The 15,853-nt window shown below is 36.4% G+C and overlaps 1 protein-coding gene across 5 annotated transcripts in view; it reads right to left on the reverse strand.

Moving 5' to 3' along the window:
• MAP2 (microtubule associated protein 2) overlaps window positions 1-15,853 on the reverse strand; it is a 217,838-nt gene that overhangs the window by 93,911 nt on the left and 108,074 nt on the right. For 4 of the 5 annotated variants that reach the window (XM_007460225.1, XM_007460221.1, XM_007460226.1 and 1 more), the window contains exon 4: window positions 11,402-11,407. The exons of the other annotated variant lie outside the window; for it this stretch is intronic. The gene's annotated coding sequence lies outside the window, so the exon portion shown is untranslated. The remainder of the gene's footprint in view (window positions 1-11,401; window positions 11,408-15,853) is intronic. 5 annotated transcript variants of the gene reach the window in all.

Genomic DNA, 15,853 nt, shown 5'->3' on the forward strand with positions numbered 1-15,853 from the left:
AGGGGAGGGGCCCCAACAGGGGGGGGCCCCCGTACCAAAAAAAAAAAAAAAAAAAAAAAAAAAAAAAAAGTGAATTGGAAGGATGCATGATTAAATATGGAAGCAACCCTTAAAGAAAGCTACTTTAGAAAAGGAGCATATAGACCTGGACTTGGTGATGAGATCAGGATTGAAATGAGAGGCTAGATTCCATGGTCGAAAACTTAATTAATTAAAATAAAACCTGTCTTCTTTTACCAGAGTGCTTATAAATTAAAGTTTCTCTATTTTACCTATCCATCTATCTACCTATCTTATCAACTACCTATTTACAAACCTTACTACCGATCTGTTTGCTGTGAGAAGTATCATGTTTTACACTATTTTGACAGGCATTTACTTTATTATTTTCTTGAGGTCAGTTTGTAACTCAAGTTCAGATTTAAGTTCAGTTACATACCATGTTCTGAAGAGTGCTCTTTCATTAAACTACACAGTGTTAGGGAATATTTTGCTTGATTTTTGATGAACACTGTAAGATGGAATTCTTTTTTTTTTTTGGTTTGTTTTTGTTCAGCGTGAGTCTCATGAGGTTCTTTTAGACACCACTTTAAAAATTTTATTTATTTTGTTGTTATTTGAAATGAGCTAGTGGGTTACAGAGACACATGAGCCCGGTCAGATCTGGATTCATCTGATGAGACACTGAAGCAGGAAAATGGAGAATGCTGAGAAAAAGAGAGCCTGAACAAGACCGAAGAACTGGACTTTTCCTTAAGAGGCACTATTTATAAATTGCTTTAACAAAGTATGTATTGAGCCTTCATTTAACTTTCAGATTGTCATCAATTATCGATTTATTTATTGTGCTTTCTAGAATCTTATTCAATAAACATTTATTAAATACCAGCTTCATACCAAGCTATTAGGCGCTAGGAATACAATGATGATTAAATTATGGATTCTGGCCACGAACAGCTCACACTATACTGAAGAGGTCAGATGTGTTTGAAATATATATGTTACAAGATAACACAGTTAATGCAATGATAGAGGCCATCACAGGTGCTACATGAATATACATGAATATAGACCTCCTAAGTCATATATATTTAGAAAGAAAAATGGATAGATGCAAAATATTTGTATAACATCCATTTTTAAATATACTAAACTACTGCATCCAAGGAGAGTCCAAAATCTAGCTAATTATAATAAATACTAATTTTCTTCTAGGGTAAGGTAAAATATGAGTCATATAAAAGTAAAGTATGAGTCATATAAAGCAGATCAACTTTTTTCTATTTTCTTTCTTTTCGGATTTGGGTCAGGCTGTGTGCCATGTTGCACAGTGCGTCTGCTGGCTGTAATTGTGACTCAGGAGAATTCTGAGTTAAGCTGAAAGTAGCCTTGTTCACTCCATCAGCTGAGTTGGGCCGAAAAAAAAAAAAAAAAACACCTCACAGAATCCTTAACATTTGGAATTCCCTCACAACTCATGTCTGATCCAAGTAGGTCAGTCAGTCCTCATATACTGTTTGAGATATTTCTTTGAGCTGACATATCTTTATGTACCCTGGAGTGAATTCTAGAAATCAGTTCAACTTTTATAGCTTGCAACTTGTATTCTGCTAACCTTCTGGAGTGATATGATGTGACATAAATTTGCTAAATCCTCCAGGCCTGAAATATATGTAATTAGACTATGTTTATGAGATGATTAAAAACTGAGCTGAAAAAGATATTCAAGTAAAGAAATATTCACAATAATTAATTTTTTTACAAAGACAAATATTCCAGTCTTACATGTAGAAGTCTTAATGCATGTATAGGCATTGATGTGGCAAAATTATATGGTGAGCTCACAGATAAAAACATTTTGATATAAAAACAGACCCATCTTAGGCAATTAAGGCAAATGGGACCTGGCCAAGAGCAAATAAAAACATGCTTTGGAATGTAAAAAATGCTAAATTAATTTTTAAATGAAACACATTTCTATGAAAGTCACAAGAATTTTGAGGAAGCACGTTAATTTTTTAAATATATTCTTTGGGCGGTGCTTACTTTTTTTTATTAAACCCAATACGTTTTTAACACTTCATTATAACCATTGCATTGTTAAAGGATAGGAACTTTATGCTTTTTTAATGGCAGTAGAAGGGGAGAAAAGGGGACAGATAAGGCTGATGATAAACCTCTGTGCAGGTTAGAGGTGTTGCTGGTGATAACATCTCTGAAAAGGAAAGAGAAAAAGGGCTGCTGTGGACTGTGCCTCCTCTGCCTGGGATTGCAGATGACCTGAGGCAAGAGGATCACAGTAGCAGTAAACCTGCTTCATTCAGGTAGGTTGTGTCTGAGCTTTTGGTTGGCACTCTTTGATTTTTAGATTTCTAATCTATACATCCAAGAATTCACCTTAGTGTTCTTATAGAAGCATTAAATAGGCAAATCTGGAGAATCTTTCTGTCTCTGCCACCGTTAATCTCTAAAACGTTTTTTGAAATTCTTTTCAATTCCATGCTGAAGAACTTGGGTACCACAAGTAATCTATAGACTAAGAATTGGCTTCTCAGCAAGAAGCAAGCATATGGATTATTTCTACATTGCCTTCTTTTTAAATGCTTAGAACCTATTGTTTCAATACAATAGGTTTTTTTCAAAATGAAGAAAAGTTCACAAAAGTTCTACTTAGGTTTCTCAAAACCCTTAGACATTGATCATTACAATGAGAAATTTTTTTTTTTATTATTTCTGGAAGCCTATAAAGAAAGTGATGTACTATTATAATAGAGAAATATCAGACTGTGGCATCAGATCAGAGGACATGGGTGATGGGACTTTCAGAGCATGGCTTATGGGTCTCCATTTGGTCAAACCAAGTACTAATAGACCACTCATTTCCACTTGGCAGTTCTCTTGACACTAGATGAGACTACTGAAAAGTGTCGGACAGAAATAGATGGAAAAAGCACTACCCTCACCCACTGAAGTATGGGACCAAAAGAATTTGCTTCTTTTATTTTTTTAAAATCTTTTACTTTAACTAAACTAAGAGGTAAACCAAGGCGAGGAAATACTCCAAATTTAGGTTAGGAAGTCAGTGTTAAGCTATGTAAAAAATGAGAACGCAGGATGGGATCAAGAAATTCAGTGAAATAATGTAACTGCATTACTCCAAGAAAATGGCCATAAACAATTGTCATTTAGCTTCACATGAGATCCATATTTCCAGTAGGCATTTTGGTTGAGAATTTCTAAGCAGCAAGATTTAATTTTATCTTTGTTACCTTTCCCTCTCTGTTTTATCTTTAAAAAATTAGAATGAATAGTTTAGCTTTTAAAACTAAAGCTATATTCCATGTCTGGCATTTTAATTGTAGAGGCCAAGGGAAACAGACATTTCAGTTAAACATAAATATTTTCTTGGTAAGGTCAGGATAATGCAAATTAAGATGCACAGATATATCTCCTTTGAGAAACCACAGACCTCAAATGTAAAGGAAACCAAAATTTCTTAGGAAAAAATAAAAGTCTTTTCAGAAATAATTTGTAAATAAGAAAGAGACTGCCTCACTCATTCTTAACTAAAAGAAAACAAAGTGACACAAGTGCCTTAATCATAAGCAGTAGAAGAGAGACATATGAGGTTAGAAAATGTTCTCTTCTGGTGAAATTTAACAATATTTATTAAACACCTATTATGTCACAGGCATGTTTCTAGATGCTCAGGATATGTAAGTACTAGCAAGACTCAGCTTTTGGTCTTAAGAAGCTATTGAGAGAAATCAACATGACATCATACAGTTAAGTGATGATATGGTAAGTGTTTTAACAGAGGTATACAGGGATTCTATGGAAGTTCCTATGAAATCAAAAAATTTGTGGGAGGCTTCATAATGGCAAAATGTGCCTTCAGTCTTGAAGGGCATTCATGGTGGACAAGGGCATAATTCTAATTACAAAATCAGCAACACTAAGACATGGGGGTAGAAGAGAACTGGCAACATGCTAGAAAACATCAAGGATGTTTCAGAATGCCAGAAATAGGAGAGTGGATGTGCTGCAGAGAAGCAAGTGTCCAGATGATGAAGCATCTTGTCAGCCTGTGTAGGATAAATTTAAACATTATTAACGGTACAACACTGAGAAACTTCAAGCCAATGATGACTGAGAAAATGATCCATAGGAAGGGTTACAGAAGGTTATGATCAGAAACAGGAAAAGTAGATAGATGGTCAATAATGAGAGTGCATATAAGAATTTGAATTAAAGTAGTGCTGGTGGGATTGGAGATGGGGGAAGGATATAAGATATTTATTTTGAAACACAGGTAGGTCACTCCGTGCCCCACAGGTCATGCAAAATTCCTATCCTCATGAAAGTTACATTTTAATGAGGTAATCATATAGTTACCAAACACCTAATTAAAATATTAAATTTCATATGATTAAATATTAATTTATATTAAATTATTACATCTTGCATTTCATACATGAAATAGCCAAAATAATCTTGAGAAAGAAGAACAGAGCTGGAGAACTCCCTGACTTCAGACTATACTACAAAGACTATACTGCAAATCGAAACAGTATAATACTGGCACAAAAACAGACACAGATCAGTGGAACAGAATAGAGAAGCCAGAAATAAACCCACACACTTACGGTCAATCAATCCATGACAAAGGACGCAAGAATATACAATGGAGAAAAGACAGTCTCTTCAATAAGTGGTGCTGGGAAAACTGGACAGCTACATGTAAAAAAATGAAATTAGAACATTCTCTAACACGAGATGCAAAAATAAACCCAAAGTGGATTAAGGACCAAAATGTAAGACCAGATACTATAAAACTCCTAGAGGAAAACAGGCAGAACACTCTGACATAAATTGCAGCAATATTGTTTTGGATCCGTCTCCTAAAGTAAAGAAAATAAAAGCAAAAACAAACAAATGGGATCTAAATTACATAATATAGTTACTCAGGTCTGTAATGAGAAAATTATATAAAAATTATACATCAGTATGTTACTTCCCTACAGAGCTTCATTGAAGAACTTCCCTGCCCTCGTGCTCCATTCAAATAACACTTTTGTAGTGTATATTTAAATGATCCGTAGATATATGTCTATATATTATAGCTAAGTGTGCATGTATGTTATGTTGTTATCTTAAATTACTCTATTTTTCAATTCCTCTTCCTTTTAAAACAAAGTTTCCTTTAGAATTCTTAGGTTTCAAAAGCAAGATCTGCTCCAGTTGTAAACATATGCCAAAAAGGAATACACAAGCCTGAAACAAAGAGGCTTACACACTGCTTCCCAGTAGCAAGAACTTTCTAGTACCACAGCAGTCTGCCTTGGAAAAAAGTCTTTTTGATTGTTTTGGTCCGTTGCTCTTTATTCAAGATTGATTACTACCGGATCTTTCCTAGGGCGCTGTTCACAATGGTTTTAAATGACTCAAGCTTTGGCACCTCCTCACTAAAGTATTTGCGTTAGTGAATTCTAAATTTCTCTTACAGAGACTACAACTGTCTCGGAATCAAACTGCCTTCTGTAGTAATTACTGAGCACATGGTACAACAGGAGTCCTTGACATTCATTAAAAAAAGTGCAGCGGGTGGGTGAGGAAAAAAAAAAAGAGTACGAAAAATTAATCACAAGAAATTAGCATGTTTAAGTAAATCATTATAGTGCTCAGGAAGAAAGATCTGACAGAGACACTCAGAAGGAATCAGCCTCCAGGTTCAGCCAAGTTGGAGTTTTGCTTATCACTTCTCATTCTTCTTATACAGGCTGACGCACTAAACCATTTCTCCTTATATACTTGCAGGAAGGGCCATTTTTATTAGGGTTCCTTCATTTTAAAATGCTCTCTGATGCCATGAGAACTTGATTAAATTGCTACCCATTCTTAAAGGGAAAAGGAGTTTTAATCTTCAAGGAAAAAACAGTGATCATACACTTACTGCAATGCAATATGCTCACAAAAACCCAAGCATTCCACGGTCACAGGAACCTGAAGCTTTGTGACAGAATTATTAGCAGGTAAGTTGATTTTGCAGAATGTTTACCTGATTGAATGACTTTTAAACAACACTGTAACACAATATTCTGGTCACATAAAATTATATGCACAGCTACCCTCCATATAAACAGCAATATTTACTACTCTCCAAATAAATGGTACTGATAAAACAAATAAAAAATATAATATGGGGCCTATATTATTTGTGAATTCATCCAAAAATCAAAATTCTTTAAAAATTTTTGCAAAAGTACAAACTGTGGGTTTTTTCCTCAATATTTTACCTTGACTTATTTTTCTTTAAAAGGGCACCTCTGTTTTCAGTTTAAAATGAGTTTTTATTTTACCATCCCAACTCATGTCTTTCTATAATGCATTTTAGAAACTCATCAGAGTACAAATATTTATTTTGTTCTACAATGATGCTTTCTACACTTATCAATTAATAATTTGATTCTTTTAGCAAGCAGTTATTGAAGAAAACCAAGAGCAGTACCAGGCACTTTGCTTTTTGAGCCATTATCCTTTCGGATACAACACTTATTTCTATAAGGAGCGTTTTAAAAAATATCTTATTTGTGTACCACTGTACGAATTAACTTTGATAAACTGAAGTATCTAATATATTTACTATTTTAACATGATACTGAGATTATGATTCATAGTTTTATCTCTATGGTATGGATGGGATCTATTCTTGTCAGGGCTTGAACTATTTGATCCATATGTTCAAATATATTAATTCCATAGACAGATTTTCTTTTGGTATAACAGAGACTGCTAGCAGTTTATCAAAATCTTTGTCTTCTTTTTCCTCAGCACACAGCAGGAGTACATCACCTAACCTCCCTTGCAGTTAGATGTGGTCACATGACCCAGCTCTAATGGAGTGTGAGAAGACGTCATATGTTCACTGCCAGGTTTCACTCATACACATTTCCATGTGCTCCTCCTTGGTCTTTGCCCTTCTACCAGCTGGATGGAGACAATAACAAAAGTCACAAATAAAAGGAGTCTGGATACCTAGTTGACTATGAAGAGGGAAGACAGCTTCCCAACCCAAACACTAAGCTAGGACTGTTAAATGAGCAAGAAGTAAAGTGATAACACACTTCTGAATCTACTTGTTTTAGCAACTAGCCAATCCTAACTAATATAGTTGGAGAAAAGTTTGAAGAACTATATTATGAGATTAGGAAAAAAAAAAAAAAAGGATGAGACTAATAGAAGCAACAGGGTTAAATGAAACAAATTTCAGTAACTATCCTCCATTTGTTGCCTACACAGCAAATCCCGACAGCATTAGGACAGTCCATGGGTGTTGGAGTGGGAGAAGGGAGAGAGTCAACTTGAGGCAAGAGCATTTCCTGCTGCTCTTCCTAAATTACCTTCTTCATGCCCCTCACTTTTTCTGGTACGGATGGTGCAAAGAGCCCAGCCTTCAGGTTGGTCCTATTCTAATGCCTGCCTTGAGGCCAAGGTGGAGACAGAGTTTGCAATCATTTTCAGAGAATCTTAGGACAGTTTGATGTTTGCCAAGGACAAAGTGAAAGCACTGCCTTTCCTGAGATGATAGAAGACTTTACACCTGGTCTATTTCCTGTCTCCACAGTCCTTCTTCATCCTCCCTTACTGTCTTCACTTTATCTTAGAACAGGTGGCCCTGGCTTTTGTTAATATTAATCTCTCTACTTGTTCTTTGGCAGATCTTTTCCCGCCTCCTCCAAAGCTTTGTTTCCTTAAATATTCCCTTTTGGAACCACAGTGGCAGCTTCCTCCTTCCTTCTGACTATAAACATACTCTTTTTTCTTATCCACAACAAACAAACAATCACACACACAAGAGAAATGACAATTAAAAAACAACTACCATCATAAAACCTATTTTGTAAATCTGCTACCTTGGGCTAGAGCTCATTTGTTTCTCACCTCTTTAAACCCTCATTTATATACCACCTACTCACTCTTTCAAGCATTATTTACTCATTATTTATTGTTGTTATTAGCTATTAACAATTTGTTCAATATTAATTTGTTTCACATCGAATAACACGTTTCTGGAGGCACAAATATGATGAAGACAAAACTTTTGCCTTTGAGGACTTCACAGAGCTGAGGAGAAAGACAGATGAAAATAATTACACAGCAAGATGATTTTTCTGTAGTCTAGATACACTTAAAGGGCTGTGAAAGTGCCTCCTCCCTCAAAAGGTACAATTAATAATACTTTTCAGGCTGGAGAAGAAAGCTTCATAGAAGGAATGACATTTGAATTGAAAAGACATAAGCTTTTGTAAGCCAGACAAGAGAAAAAAAGAGTATTTAGGCAGGAGTCGCAGAAATAACAAAGGCAATAAGTAATATGAGAAAAACATGGTGTACAAAGAAATAATTAAGTTGAAGAAACAACAAGTGGCCTGCTGTGGTTAGAATGAAGGAAAGGCAATTGAGTAAGAGACAGGGATTAGAGATTGTCCAGAAGTGGCTACTTAGAGCCCTAGTTTGAAGGGTTTTTAGTGAGTTTGGACCTTTATATTATAGAAAAGTTTTAAATAGGGAAAAGAAGCGATATGATCTATATGAAAAAGTCACATGATGGAGAGTCAGGTTATACAAGAGTCAGGAAGAGGGAAGCTCATCAAAGGCCACTGAAAGCTTCAGGTAAATGTACTGGAGGCCCATACTGAGGGTTAAGAGAGTCCTGCACTTGCATTATGAAGTACCTCAGTGACCATAAAATAATTTTCCCTCTTCTGCTCAAGCAAAAAGTAGACTTATTGACTTTGACTCCTTCCCCAAATTGACTGAGAAAAGGCTACTGCAACAGGTCTACAGAATTTTCTAAAGGCAAACAAACATCCAACAAGATTTGGCTTTTAAGACCTCCCACAGTAAGCCTCCCTTATTAAGTGACTTGTAGTCATGGCCAAATAAAAGAACTAAATGCATAATAACTATTACTTATTCTAAGCATTAGAAAAAGTGCTCATCAGCACCCAATTTTTGTCTTTTGCTATCTCCATCTGGCCAAACTGTTAAAAGGCAAGACTTAATAACAGCACCCTCATGAACGAGAACTAGAGCCTTTTGCAGCAGGTGGTGCCCACCTCTGCCTACAGAATTGCAGCCCAAACAATCTGCTCGGAATTGCAGAGAACTCAGTAGAATGTGCTTATGACTCAGCCTGTTAAGTAGGAGGGCTGTTATTGTTATTTTAACTCCTGCCAGAGTATGTGGGCAATTCTCCCTCTTTCTGTCTTGAGTTAACCAAGAGACATCCCTCTTCAAAACCTCACCCCAGAATAGGTTCTTGCTCAGTTAGAGCCAGAACAGTTTGGGGTCTGGGTATGACTGCCAGCTGATAGTGCAGATTAGAAAAGGCTTTCATAAAAGGAACATCTGATATCCTAATTTACCAATAGAATTTTATTTTTAGAATGTTTAATCTGCCTTTAAAATTATTCACACAGAGTGCCATAGACCAGAGCTGAATGCTGATGAGACAGTAATCAGCACAAGTCAAGGTACTTATTTTCGGAAAGGATGGTGAAAATACCAGGGTTTCTTTTTCTTTCCCTTAACTCTTGGGGTATTTGGGTCCTACTGTTTGTCTTTCTCTTGCCAAATGTTCTCAACAGTGTAAACATTCATCAAGTGCTGCTCCTAAGGAATACTGTAAAAATGAAACAAAAAAATCAGCCTATTTTACAGAACATTGTCTTAAAGGATAAACTTCACCCAACGATGTACGATGAAAAGATGTAAATCTATTCTGAAGATAAAGCAAAATCTAAGCAATGTCAGGTTGTGGCAAGTCTTATATTATGTAGACAAAAGACGGCGTGGAATAGGAAAATAAATATGTTCTGCTTTCAAAATGGTTTTCTCATTTCCACTCAGCTAATTTTTCTCTGTGTTTCTGGTGCTATAAGTTAAGAGTCAAGATTACATATCAGGAGAATAAAATTTTGTCATAATGCTATAAAATCATATGTCAAAAAGATGCAGGAAAGCTCCTCAGCATTCCAGAAGCGAGGGACTCTATTAAGACAAACAGAAAGAATCCTGAAAAGGGCAACAACCATCACTGGTGTGCGTGAAAGATAGCATGTGTATTCCAAAGTAACCTTTACATACCTCTCTAGTCCTTCAAAAAGTGAGGGTCCACCAAGAGAGAGATACCATTCTAGACACAGCTCAGAACATCACATAGTCTCTGCCCTCAGTGGGGAAAGAGAGGATGTTGAGATGACATCAGGGAGGTAGAAGATGTCAGCTTATATAGCACCTTCCTGGCCACAGCAGGAGTGTGGGTTTTCTTCTGACTATTAAGTGCAGTCATTGGTGGATTCTGAACAAAAGAGTCATATCAACTGATTTATAAAAGATCAGACTATGTGAACAATACATTATACAAAAGCAATATTGAGCAAAGGAAGCTACTGCATTCGCTAAAATGACAGAGAGTAGATTCCAATGATACAGGTAAAGACAATGAGAAATGATTGGATTCTGGACAGAGATGAGCTTGTTACTGTTATTATCTGAAATGAGGCTTAAGAAGGTTAAATAATATGTGTGTAATAGGTAGTGGAGGCCAGAAATAAAGCAATCGTCAGGGTCGTTTACTACGCTTTAAATGTCTACACGGGACTTTTGTGTCAAAAAGATGCTGATATTCTATGAAGTAGTCAGACTTAAATGTTAGAGACATATAACAACCTTTATACTAAGAACTACACGTATCAGGTTTGAAAAATTCAATTCTAAATTTTACAGAATTAGTAATATTAGCACATGATTATAAAGATTTTGTCATTTACAAAGCATTTTCACTCCTATTATCCCATTCAATGTTAGCATAGCAAAATAGAGATATGTAATAGTCACATTTATGATATCACTGAAGGGTCAACTACAAATTGGCACTTGCCATTGGCACTTGTTATCTACCTCTACAAGGATTAGATCAGGTACTGCAGCTGCTGATTTTCAACACCCCCTGAAAGGAGTTCAGGGTGGACAGCAGAAATGAGGCACTCTGTGCTCCGGGGCGGGGGATGGCATAAACAGGCAGAACAGGTCTTCAGATAGTTAGATATTCTCTCAGGAGCTGATTTTATGAGCCCAATTCTTATATATTCTCAGATCTAGAAAAGCAGTAAAATCGTTCATGATGACTTCTGCTTCCCGTGACTAGCAGTAACCTGCACAAGACTAGCAGAAACCCTCTGTAAAAAAATATGTGCTTGATTGCATGTATTCCCCCTTCACCAAAATCACATATATACTGACCTTCCCCCCTGCCTCCTTGGAGCGGTTTCTCAGAGCTATCTGAGATGCTGTCTCCCCGGCTGCAGTCCTCATTTTGCCCCAAATAAAACTTAACTTGCAACTCTCATGTTGTGCATTTTTTAAGTCGACAGAAGGAATCTTTGTCATTCTCAATAGTTTTCTTTTTTTAACATCTTTATTGGAGTATAATTGCTTTACAATGGTGTGTTAGTTTCTGCTGTATAACAAAGTGGATCAGCTATACGTATACATATACCCCCATATCTCCTCCCTCTTGCGTCTCCCTCCCACCCTCCCTACCCCACCCTTCTAGTTGGACACAAAAGCACCAAGCTGATCTCCCTGTGCTATGCGGCTGCTTCCCACTAGCTCTCTATTTTACATTTGGGAGTGTATATATAAGTCCATGCCACTCTCTCACTTCGTCCCAGCTTATGCTTCCCTCTCCCCGTGTCCTCAAGTCCATTCTCTATGTCTGCGTCTTTTTCCTGTCCTGCTGCTAGGTTCTTCAGAAGCATTTTTTTTTTTTTAGATTCCATATATATGTGTCAGCATATGGTATTTGTTTTTCTCTTTCTGACCTACTTCACTCTGTTTGACAGTCTCTAGGTCCATCCACCTTGCTACAAATAACGGTTTCATTTCTTTTATGGCTGAGTAATATTCCATTGTGTATAGGTACCACATCTTCTTTATCCATTCATCTGTCAATGGACACGTAGGTTGCTTCCATGTCCTGACTATTGTAAATAGAGCTGCAATTAACATTGTGGTACATGACTCTTTTTGAATTATGGTCTTCTCAGGGTACATGCCCAGTAGTGGGACTGCTGGGTCATATGGTAGTTCTATTTTTAGTTTTTTGAGGAACCTCCATACTGTTCTCCATGGTGGCTGTATCAATTTACACTCCCACCAAGAGTGCAAGAGGGTTCCCTTTTCTCCACACCCTCTCCAGCATTTATTGTTTCTAGATTTTTTGATGATGGCCATTCCGACTGGTGTAAGGTGATACCTCATTATAGTTTTTTTTTTTTTTTTTTTTGGTGCGGGGGGGTACGCGGGCTTCTCACTGTTGTGGCCTCTCCCGTTGTGGAGCACAGGCTCCGAACACGCAGGCTCAGTGGCCATGGCTCATGGGCCTAGCCACTTCGCGGCATGTGGGATCTTCCCAGACCGGGGCATGAACCTGTGTCCCCTACATCGGCAGGCAGACCTCTCAACCACTGTGTCACCAGCGAAGCCCCTCATTATAGTTTTGATTTGCATTTTTCTAATGATTAGTGATGTTGAGCATCCTTTCATGTGTTTGTTGGCAATCTGTATATCTTCTTTGGAGAAATGTCTATTTAGGTCTTCTGCCCATTTTTGGATTGGATTGTTTATTTTTTTGATATTGAGCTGCATGAGCTGCTTGTATATTTTGGAGATTAATTCTTTGTCAGTTGCTTCATTTGCAAATAATTTTTCCCATTCTGAGCGTTGTCTTTTCATCTTGTTTATGGTTTCCTTCGCCGTGCAAAAGCTTTTAAGTTTCTTATGTCCCATTTGTTTATTTTTGTTTTTGTTTCCATTTCTCTAGGAGGTGGGTCAAAAAGGATCTTGCTGTGATTTACATCATAGAGTGTTCTGCCTATGATTTCCTCTAAGAGTTTTACAGTGTCTGCCCTTACATTTAGGTCTTTAATCTATTTTGAGTTTATTTTTTTGTATGGTGTTAGGGAGTGTTCTAATTTCATTCTTTTAAATGTAGCTGTCCAGTTTTCCCAGCACCACTTATTGAAGATGCTATCTTTTCCCCATTGTATTTTCTTGCCTCCTTTATCAAAGATAAGGTGACCATATGTGCATGGGTTTATCTCTGGGCTTTCTATCCTGTTCCATTGATCTATATTTCTGTTTTTGTGCCAGTAGCATACTGTCTTCATTACTGTAGCTTTGTAGTATAGTCTGAAGTCAGGGAGCTTGATTCCTCCAGCTCCGTTTTTCTTTCTTAAGATTGCTTGGGCTATTCGGGGTCTTTTGTGTTTCCATACAAATTATGAAATTTTTTGTTCTAGTTCTGTGAAAAATGCCATTGGTAGTTTGATAGGGATTGCACTGAACCTGTAGATTGCTTTGGGTAGTATAGTCATTTTCACAATGTTGATTCTTCCAATCCAAGAACATGGTATATCTCTCCATCACTTTGTATCACCTTTAATTTCTTTCATCAGTGTCTTATAGTTTTCTGCATGCAGGTCTTTTTTCTCCTTAGGTAGGTTTATTCCTAAGTATTTTATTCTTTTTGTTACAATGGTAAATGGGAGTGCTTCTTTAATTTCTCTTTCAGATTTTTCATCATTAGTATATAGGCATGCAAGAGATTACTGTGCATTAGTTTTGTATTCTGCTACTTTACCAAATTCATTGATTATCTCTAGTAGTTTTCTGGTGGCATCTTTAGGATTCTCTGTGTATAGTATCATGTCATCTGCAAACAGTGACAGTTTTACTTCTTCTATTCCAATTTGGAATTCTTTTATTTCTTTTTCTTCTCTGATTGCTGTGGCTAAAAATTCCAAAACTATGTTGAATAATAGTGGTGAGGGCTTCCCTGGTGGCGCAGTGGTTGAGAGTCTGCCTGCCAATGCAGGGGACACGGGTTTGTGCCCCGGTCCGGGAAGGTCCCACATGCTGCAGAGCGGCTGGGCCCGTGAGCCATGGCTGCTGAGCCTGCGTGTCCGGAGCATGTGCTCTGCATTGGGAGAAGCCACAACAGTGAGAGGCCAGCGTATCGCAAAAAACAACAACAGCAACAACAACAACAAAAAGTGGTGAGAGGGGGCAACCTTGTCTTGTTCCTGATCTTAGTGGAAATGGTTTCAGTTTTTCACCATTGAGAACGATGTTGAATAGCTTGTTTTCTCTTTCTGGGTAGATATTGTGCCTTCCTTACTTTTCTAACACCAGTCCCCTCAACTCTCATAAATGAATCCTAATAATATTGGTAGAATAAATGAAACTGCAATTTACGTATCAAACAGGTTAAGTTTTCCCCATTCTTTTTCTGGTAGGAGTATAGCTTTGAAGTCTGCGAGAGATGAATTTGAATCTGGGCTCTGCAATCACTATATGATGTTAGTAAGTTACCCAATATAGTTGACCTTGATTTCCTATCTGCAAAATTGCATTGCACTTGTGACCTGCAAGGCTTGCATCAAATCTTACATGTATTCATATTTGCTCAGCAAGGGTTAGTTAATCTCTTCTTTCTCTCCCAACTCCGTCAGAGTAGTAATTTACTCCCTTCAGAAAATAAAACTGTTATGAAATATTCTATGTCTATAAATATTATTATATATTGATATTTCTTTTACCTTAAACGAATTGTAAAATTAAATGTAGTGATAGAGAAAATTAGAAAAAAATCCTTTTATAAAGTTTCTGTCATGATTTTTGAAGGGCATATGAACAGCTAACATGGGCCAAACAAGAGTGTTTTTCTTTTATGTATCTTTCAAATTTCAAGGGTAGTATTTACATTGTGTTTGGGAATAGTCAGTATTCCACCTATGGGGAAATAAAACAAATTTCAATATTGTGTTATAGCAAAAGCAGTAAAAAATATGAGTACCATTAGTTAGCAAGATCCTTACAGCCACAAAAACAAAACAACAACAAAAAATCTTTTCTAATAGGAAAAAATGAAACAAACAGAATTGGCATGATATCACATATTAAGATATTTGGATCTCTTGTATAGAAATCTGGGAGATGCTTTGAAAGCCATACTTAAACCATTTTAGCATTAAACCTTCAAAATGCTGAAAGTTGTTTAGAAATAATAGTTAATAATACTGAGCACCAGATGACTGAAACATTACGATGAGTCAACTTTACCAAAGAGTGAGTCAACCAGATCTTTATGTATCAATATGGATGAATCTCTAAATATAATGTTGGGTGAAGGCAAGGTGCAAAAGAATATCTGCATGGTATGATGCCATTTATACAAACTTTCAAAATGTAAATGATTATATGGGACATTGTTTCATATATATGTCATTAAATTTAGGACATCATTAAACATAGGAAGGTTATATCATCTTCAGGATTACGACACATTTTAGGAAGAAGGGAAAGGTTTATTTCTTTAGAAAAGATTTCAACAAAGCTGAATGTTAGCATTTTTTCAAATTCATGTGGCTGATACTCAGGTATTTCTTATAATGTTTCCCATATTTCACTTTGGAAATTTTGTAAGCTTTCTTGATTAAAAATAAAATAATAAAGAAATAATGAAAAGAGAAAAGTGCATACTGCTACAGCGGATTTAAGACTGGATATTCAGTACTTCCAGTAACAAGAGATTACCTGAAAATGCAGCCTTCATTTCCTAGAATAAGAAATCATTCATCTGTACTCTTTCTGAAATATTATTCTGCTTTTATCAGAGGAATTTTGAGTTCAAAGACATAACATGAAAGAAAATATTCTTTCTGCTTGTAAACTGAGCTAAAGTGTACACAATCCTTTATTTACTCATGCAACAACTGTAAAGTAA

The sequence above is a fragment of the Lipotes vexillifer genome, unplaced genomic scaffold, assembly GCF_000442215.2.
Source record: "Lipotes vexillifer unplaced genomic scaffold, Lipotes_vexillifer_v1.1 scaffold1330, whole genome shotgun sequence".
NCBI classification, from domain to species: domain Eukaryota; kingdom Metazoa; phylum Chordata; class Mammalia; order Artiodactyla; family Lipotidae; genus Lipotes; species Lipotes vexillifer.